Raw genomic sequence first — 9905 nt, 5'->3', positions numbered from 1 at the left:
TTTAGCCACAAAATTAATTATCAATTAATTCTTGATTAATATTAATTAAACAATATGATTTCTCCTTTAATATATTCTCATAATATATTAATAAATCATAATTAATCCTTTCTCTCCATAATTCATCCTATCAAGTTGCTTTAGTGAAGGCAACCCAAAAGGACCATGCACCATCGGGTCAAGTACATACCAAAATAGTTATGGACTTAGACACTAATCTAACAGTCTCCCATTTGGATAAGTCTAATAACTATTCTGCATATGACTTCAGATCCTGATCTGCAATCGTAGCTTTCAAAAGCCGTTGTCAACTCTAATCTTATCAGATACGCGTGTCCTTTAGATAAGGGATCATATATTCCTCCATTCTAGATATCGTATAGATATGAGACATGAACTTAATCATTCTCTCTATACTATTTCCTGACTTCCGATTTATGATGACTGACAACAGACTACAATTGAACCATCAATTTAGTCCCGGCTTGCCAAGCACTTAGGTGCCATCACTAAATCATCAAGGGGCCCAAAGATATCGCTTTTATCCTACTTTGGATAAAAGGAACGGATAAACTTTGATTCAATGCTTGCTTGCACTCACTCACCGAATCACACACAACAATATGTTTTATGACACCAAGTTACTGGTGCGTTTACATATTATCAATGTGTAACCGACTCGCAAGATACAACTCACACATCTCAGTTTCAAAAATATAAGATGATATCGTCTCACCAATCACTCGTAATAAAATCCATGAAGTGATCCAAGTGAGCGTGGGTTTAATCCAATGCTCAAATCATATTCATAAGCACTCATGAACGTTGCAGCAAACACTTGCTTATGTCTAATACACTTTAGACAATCCACACACCAATTCACGACAGTCTTCATTCATACCTACTTCCAACATATGAACGACTGTGGTCCGTTCGAATAATTTGATTGTTCTGAACCAATTTAATTATTCAGGAAGTCAAAACATGCATAGTGAAACACAAGAATAATACTAATCCCATATGGCCCCAAACTCTGGGTATAAATAAAGCATTTTATTTAATCACCATATTGATTACTCATTATTTGTTGTTTCGGGTAATCAACTTCTTACTTGAATTATTACTACACTTGTCCCATGCTCTCAGCATGCACACAATTTTTACCTACGGTCCTTACTTTGTGAAATAGATCAAATGAACACATTTCCAATCATACTCATTTCGTAACTCCCAATCCTTATCATAAGTATAAGAATATCAAATTCTTATTACTTATGCTAGATTCTAACATTTTATGCAATGATTCTTTCATAAAGTCATAGCTCAAAATCATCAAGACTTGGCTAATCTCTATCAGAAACAATTCTATAGACATGATGTCTCTCACTCAAAGTACATTCCTTTGAACATCCTTCTTGCATAAAAGTTTCTAATCTAGATATAGATTCTCAATATCCAACTCCCAATATGGAAACATTTCCATATTTTCCATATGACAACTCATTCTTATCTATTCATAATAATGTCGATATGGTCCATCCAATACCATACTTCCAACTACTCACAAGCGACCAATCCTCAGCGAACTTTGGATCGTCCTTTGATAGTTGTTTAATTATCTTAGTCAAAAACGATTCTAGTCCTTTCTCCCTCTAAATGCGCTAGACATTTGGAAAAATTTTAGAATGGTCAAATATTATAGCATCTGCTATCGATCCTTTACCCGAAGCGTATGGGATACGATGCATAATGTCTTACATAAAGATACGATACTTTATCAATCTTTTGCCTTAATATTTTATGTGTCACATTCTCATAATTCGAACTATGAAGAGGGATGCCACAATCATAATCGAAATTTTGAGAACGCACTATGTACTCTTGACTAAATTTATTAACATTCCACAACCTAAGACTTTAGATTTGAAATGAAGCATAATATTCTCTCCCTTAATTATAGTAAAACAACTATTCAACCCTTACGACTTTGCAAAGTATAACTCTTGTTTTCTATAATTAATATTGCTAACTTGCAATACTTGCCTTAATAATCATACAAGCACAACATTTATGCTCCCACTATCATGATGATTATTATCATATAAACATAACACTTATGCTCCTACTAGCTTTGACATGATAATCCTTTATCTAAGTTTCTTAAACTTATACACCTTTGCCTTAGATAGTTCATATGTGTGTCTAAACAATTCAGATTAATTGCCAAATCTCACAATTCGAATCATGGAAAGGGATACCATAACCATAAATGAATTCGAGAATACATTTTCACAATCTCTCTTAGTGAAAGCATTTCCTCACAGTCATCTTCATGAAGGAGGAAATCTTATGACACTTAGATTTTAATGGTTTATGTGTTCCTATCCATGCGAATTCGTCAAAACCAAAGTTGCGACAAATCCAAATTCATATGGACCGAACCTTCTCAATTTTGATCTCTTGCCTTATGGAAACACGGCTGCCCACCATGTCTTCCAAGCAGTTAAGCAACTCACCCTTTCTTATCAATGTACTTTTCATTGATCAAGGTGCTTGCCTTGTATGCGTTCAAATGAGAACTCATAGAACTTACATGCATGATTAACTCTATTGGAACGGCACAGAAACAAGATAGTCTCAACACAATAGATTGTAAACCTCAAGTCGTGTGCTAGTGATGATCGATAAGGTTTATTCTTGATTAGTTCTTGAAACCTTTCAAGACCATTAAGACTCCCACTGAATCCTTGCCATATAAGATTCTCTTGTCAATAAACATTTCTTGACAACAAATATTCACGAGTTAGTGTAGCTTTTATCAAGACTAAACATTTCACAAAATTGGTCCCAGTTGGTCTTTGTCTTACCTAAGACATCACAACTTTCCAATTTCAAATGTGCAGTAATAAGAAAACCTTTTTTTTCAAATTCCACATTTGATGAATGTTATAAACCTTTTTTTTAAGACTTGTCACTCAATGTCACAATCTTAACTCTAAGACTTGTTTTGGAACGAAGTATGATTGGCTTCTTGATTTAACCATTTCTTCAATTCTCGATTCCTCTTCTTAGACATACAATTGCACTAAGACTCACTTAGGGGGTCAATTGAGATATGGTTCTTAATCATTAAGACCTATCATAAAACATAATAAAGGTACTCTCCCTTCTTCTTAGAATAAAGAAACTTTTATCTTTCTGCCTACTTGATTCTTCTTATTCGTTCTGCTATTGATTTAAACTCTTTCAAATCAACTCGGAATTATACTTAATCTTATAGGTATAATCATATCCACTAAACCTTTAGTAAATCATGACGAATATCTTTGTCACTCTTGTGGTGGACTTGATCAACACACAACCTTGTATACTTGATCTCCTAGTCCTTCACTTGACACTTTGTCAACGAATTAATCTAATTTCCAAATATGAAATTTCTCATTCATCATGCAACCAAGTTGCATGATTCCAAGTTTCAGTCCAATTGAAACTTGGGCGATGAGAAACTCTCCCTATTTGGTAAATTCTCGACATTTCCACAAATAACATAATTAATAATCAAATCCATTATTGCATTCAAACATCAATTTTTCATACATGCCATTGCAAGGATAAATAAATAATATAAAATCAAATTTCAATTTATTGCGGAAGAATTTGTCCTTAAAATGCAATTCATTGAAAAACTATGCTAATACATATTTCTTAGTAATCTTATTCTAACTCCAAGTAGTAGCTCAAGAATCTAATCTTCAATTAATGCGATCGAAATCCATTTCTTCACGATTAGATTTCGCTCACTTCTTCCCTTAAGCTTCCTCTCTTTTCTTCGATCCTACAAAACATCGAAATGTAATCTTATCACATCATGTATTAAGAATCTAGAATAGGAACTTAAAAGAGCTAGTTAATGGTTTTTACCTAAAGCAGAGCCATACATTTTGACACTCACATCTCTTAGATCTCTTAGGTAAATAGGGCAGCTTCGTCTCCAATGCTCCTTCTCTTGGCAATAAAAGCAAATTGACTCTTTTGGAACAGCACACGGAACTACTTCTAACTTTGCCTTTCTCTTATGATCAAACTTTTCGATCATGGCATGCCTTTCGTTGCCATTGCCTATATCCATAGAGGTCTGGAAGGCAGATTCACCAATCAACTTTGCTTTTCCAGTGCGCCAAACCATTGCCGATTCAGTAGCAATAAGCATGTACGTGAGATCTATAAGGGTCATGTCGTGGTTCATCATACAGTACTCTCTTACGAACTCACTATATGAGTTAGGAAGCGACTGAAGAACCCAGTCAATAGCCAGCTCCTCACAGACAACGGATCCCAACATTCTTAACCTATCAATGTGTGACTTCATCTTTAGGACGTGTGCACACACCGACTTTTCTTCTTCATGTTTACTTGCCAAAAGGGCTTGAGTGAGCTTGAACTTTTCAAGCCTTTGAACTTGTGGGTTAGGGAGAATAGTTGGAGGAGGTGGAGGAAGTGAAGCATGATCTCTTGTTCCTCGATCGAATCGTGGAATATCATCTTTATGTGAAAGATTGTTCCATGGGATTTGGGAAGACTATAGTTGTCGTACTTTCAAAATGGGAGAAAAATAAATTCAAGTTAGTTGATTGATTGAGTCCTTAATAAATCACCCAAATGAGATACTAAGGCTAGGACCCAACACAATATTCCACAACTTGGGAGAGGGATGTCGTAACCCAAATTGAAGAACATTTGAAGGTAAGTGAATGATGATTCACTAATTTTCCACCATGAAAAACGAAAAACAAATTAAGTTTTAAATGCTTTGAAAACTCCTAGATTCTTTGAGATTCATTGAACTTTTCAATGGCATGTTTAAATCTCGATATGCCCCTCGATTTGTGACTGGGATGCCGAGGATCACAACACAGGGTGTGAATAACCATGCAAACTTACATGGTGCCCCCACATGTTACAGTCCCTTATTCGATGTGCCGGTTAACCACACACGCTCCACCGAACTATGACAAACATTGAGTCACCCTTTGCCACCTTTTCTTAGAACCATTTTAGTGTTCCGGTTAACCACACACACTCCACTAACGTCTTCTCAGGGGTACAAAGTGTAATTTCATGGAATTGCATCAATTCACTTTTGCCTAAAGTAACTACGATTGGGAATTTGTAAAACATTTAGTTATTTTTGTACTTCATTATACTTATAATGGCATGTTTCTGTCCTATCCTACCCGTTCGGCTAACGACCCTCCACTAGTCAAGAGTGCGGTAAGTAAGAGTGGATACCCATTCAATCGCCAATTTATAGGCAATTTCCTTAAACACCCCTTATAGACCAGCTTCGTGAATGAGGCCTACTAACGGTAAGACTGACTTTTGCTCATACATATATATAGTATTAGACTTTTAATGTTATATATAGTATAGGGTGTATTTTACACTTTTAAAATACTAGGTGGTCAAATTTAATAATTATACTTTTAATTTAATTAAATTGTAAACCAAAACTTTATGGATTTATTAAATCTCTTTTAATTATATACTTTAATTAATTAATAAAACCATAAGGGTGTGATTTGAACTTTTCAAAACAATACTAGGGTTTTAGAATTTAACATTTCTAAATTAACTTTTAATCAACTTTTAAATTCAAAAAAAAAAAACTTGAGGGCAAGTTTTGAAACATTTCAAAACATTAGGGTTTTAACTATTTAAATTTCAAAACAAAACCTTTAAGTTCAAATTTAAACCATAAAACTTAAATGGGCACAATTGAAACTTTTTCACAACACAAGGATCAAATAACAAATAATAGAAATTAAACAATTAATTTTGTCATTATCTATATTTGACCTAATTTCAATTTCTTGCAAGATAAATTACCCAATTAATACAAATAATCAATCTTTAATCATATAAGGAAGTTATTATCTAATCAATTGGTAATTATCTTGTGTTTTGGTAAGGATAATCTTTTAGAAACAATAAAAATCGTATTTTATTAGTTTAAAACGAATATGGTAATTATCCTTAAGCAACACAGCAAGTAAATCTGAAATTCCCTCTGTTTGACGCTCCGACTCGCCGAGTCACACATTGGAACTCGCCGAGTAGGGCAGACTCGCCGATTCCATGTAGTGACTCGCCGAGTCAGTTCGAACAGAAGGCCAGAATTCGATTTTCAGTAAATAATTCAACATAGCATCACATACAACAGAAACCAGTCAAGGCTCTGATACCACTGATGGGTTCTTGCCATAAGAACAATCATATGTGCTCATACAAACCCTAATGTTTGGATCTAGGTTTCTCTATTGTACATGCAATGTATCCAAGACTTACAATCTTAGATCTAACGTATTATAAACTGAAATTAGGGTTTAGAGAATTACCTTTGATTGTTATGTAGCAATAACAATCTCAATTCCTCCTTACAATGACTTTAGAAAGCTTAGAGTCACAATTGTCACTCATCTAATGGCTCAAAAACACCAACAACAAGAGGATGAAGAATAAGGAGAGTGGAGGCTGCCCAAAACGTCTAGAAACCCTAGAGGAACTCTTAGCCACGTTTTTGGGGCTTAAGGGTACTATATATACATGTAGGCTATTAGGGTTTTGTAACGCTCGTGTTTCTAAGCTAGGCATTAATATTGACATAATGGTCTAGGTTAACCTTTGTAACTCATTTAGAAGAAATGAAAAGGAATTATGTGAATTATGTGTTTAATGCTTAATTATTAGGGTTTAATTAATTAAAAATAAAAATAAGCATCAAAATTAAAGTGTGAGATAAGCCCGATATCTTTACATAAAGTTGTAGTGGTCGAAACAAGGATTTCGGGGATATAAAGAATGTCGAAATCCGAGTTATAACGAAGAAGTTATGACCTGTCGAAGTTTCGCGATAAAACCGGCACGGTACCGAATGTCGTAAAAAGGGATTTTTTTGATAAACTACTTTTTAGCCTTAGTAATCTAAACGAAATTCATAGTATTCGTTAAACCGAGAAGTTCGATAAAAAGAACGCCCAAATCTGACTTCGTATGAGGATGTTATGATTTTTCGAAGTTTCAGTTTAGCAGTAGACAGCTAAAAACTTGAATTTTAGATCGAGTGATTTTTAGCCAACACAACCTAAACAAGAATTGAAGGTCTCGTCATTAGTAGCACAACGGTAAAATGTCTGACGAAAACGGACGTCGGATGAAGAAGTTATGAATTTTTAACAGATTTCCTGTCCCAGTCTGTTAAAAATAATAATATAAAAATTAAAGTCAAAATTAGCCGACGAAGTCTAAACAGAAGTTGTAGAGCGTAATTTAAGCTACGTGTGCATATAAAGAACGTCAAAAACGGAGCTCGTATGCGAAAGTTATGGATTTTAGAAGTTTTTGCACAAAAATCGAGAAAATTCGCATAGTCACACTTTTGCCACGTGTCCTCGCCTCGCATATGCCACGTGGCGAAATTTTCTGAGTCACCCTCTCATGAACAGTAGCCACGTGATCCTCGCATGCAACCCACGTGATCCGACCCGCGTGTCGCTTGCTGATTGGACCGAGGGTGTGGTCCAATGATCTTCCGACGCCTCGCTTCTGACTCATCATCCAAGCCTCGCTGGCCCAATCCGAAGGCGACGCGTGTCCGAAGCTCACACCCGCCACCTGTCCTCGCTCCGCGGATGCCACCTACCTTCACTGACTCCTCCTTCTCGGCCGAACCCTCGCAGCTCTTCCCTACAAATAGTGGCCTTGCAAGATCTTCCGGCCACTTTTGGAAAATGGCCATTTTTCACCCCTTTTTCAATATTTTAGCCATTTTCGCTTCCCCCGATGCCCTGAGATCATTTCCAATGCCCGAAACACGTCCCAGAGTGCCCGAAGGCTCGGAAAATATATCTTTTCGGTTTTGAAGCCCGACCTTTTCGCAGAGCCCAGTTTCTCAATAAAACTCCCGGTTTTATTAGAAACGATCGTTTTAGGAAACGAATTGCTGCCCGATTATCGTCAAATCAAGTGAGTGTATATTCACTTTCAATTTACACATAGATATGAAGTATTTACCTTAAAATACGTGTTACGTGTAAATATTTTAATTGTTTATTTGAGGTGACTGTTGTGTTGATATTCTATACAAGTTTTAAACTGTATATATATATATATATATATATATATATATATATATATATATATTTATCTACAAATTAAATATGTTGGGTAGAACATGGGTAGATAGTTGGTGTGTGATAAAATAAAGTGACGAGAGGTATCGATGTTTAAGATGATCTAGTCATCTAACAGAGTATAGACAACGGCCACAGACTATTTTAGATAGTCCAGTGGAACGTTAGTAGACTCGTAATCGGTACGTATGTTTGAACTATATGTTCATAAAGTGTTCTTGAACTATATGTTCCTTAGGCGTTTTTGAACTATGTGTTCATCCGCTAATTCTTCTTTTTGACACTATTACGTGTCGGGGTACGGGAGCATACGGGAGTACTTTATTAGTATTTTCCCTATGCTTTTATTTTGAAGAGATTTTGAGTCTTCGTTTCTTTTGTGAAGTGATCGGACGAGCTTCATGAGTCAGTGTTTTCCTTTCTGATGTCGGATAGGGGTGAGTCTAGGGGTTCAGACCACAGCCTAGGCAGTAGTCAGTGTTTTCCTTTCCGATGTCGGATAGGGGTGAGTCTGGGGGCTATATACCTCACGATATTCAGACCACAACCTAGGCATTAGTTAGTGTTTCCATTGCCGGATAGGGTGCCTCTAGGGGTTATATACCTCACGATATTCAGACCACAGCCTAGGCAAAGTTCTATGCTGGATAGGGTGCGTCTGGGGGTTATATACCTCACGATATTCAAACCACAGCCTAGGCATTGATAACTACCCCCAACTTAATTGTCTTGTGGTTCTTTCTTTTACGAACAAAGGTTCGTAGTTAAACTTAGTCCATTCATTCAATATCTTTATCGATCCTTGTTTGTTGCTAGAGGATTTCTGAAGCAGTTTCGTAGTTAGTTGTTCATATCGATCCTTTAGGCTAGATCTAGTAAGATCAATGTATAAGGTTAGTATGTGGAGATCAATGTTGTTAGTTCTTGTTACGTAAACCTTGGTGATGATGTGACTTCGTGCCTATTAGGTAAACCCTGGTGACTATGAGACGTAGTGCCTATTAGATAAATCTTGGCGACGATGTGACTTCGTGCCTATTTGACCTAAATTATTGTAGGAAAACAATGTTGTCACCCCTAATGAAAATCCTTAGGCTAGGTCCCTTATGATAGTTGTTTTAGGGACGTAAGGTGAGGATAACGGGAATGGGTAATTGGGGTAATTTGGTTGACCGATTGATGTTTAAACATAATAAATTTATGTATTGTGGGTTGAAAACCCTATATGCTCACCCACTCAGCTTTTTATGATTACAGGTAGTGGACCCCGAGCATAGTCGGATGATGATGATGAGTGATTTTGGATTGTAGACCATTAGTTATAAATAACTGTTGTAAGGCTTATAATGTCTTGTTTATGCTTTTGATCTGTATTGGAACATGACATCCCGAGGTTTTGTTATGAAATAAAAATATATATTTCTTAAAGCAAGGTTTTGATAAATTTTTATCATGTTTGGCTTTGGGAACAAATTTCGCAACACTTTTAATCAAATGATTACTCTGAAATTATTTTAGAAGCATAAATTAAATCGGTCTTTTCTGGCCGTGAAATTGGGGATGTCACAGGTTTTCAACTAGGAAACCCTAATTTGACTGCTTAAGCCCTAAGCAGCCCATGGACCCTTTTAGAATAACCCTTGGACAATTTCTAATGGGTTTCCCCATAGAATTCGTCCAACCTATTATTCCAAGGTGATCCATAGCCCAAATGTA

The sequence above is a fragment of the Lactuca serriola genome, chromosome 2, assembly GCF_051521515.1.
Source record: "Lactuca serriola cultivar US96UC23 chromosome 2, Lser_US96UC23_V15, whole genome shotgun sequence".
NCBI lineage: Eukaryota > Viridiplantae > Streptophyta > Magnoliopsida > Asterales > Asteraceae > Lactuca > Lactuca serriola.
Note: the sequence above shows the minus strand (reverse complement) of the source record.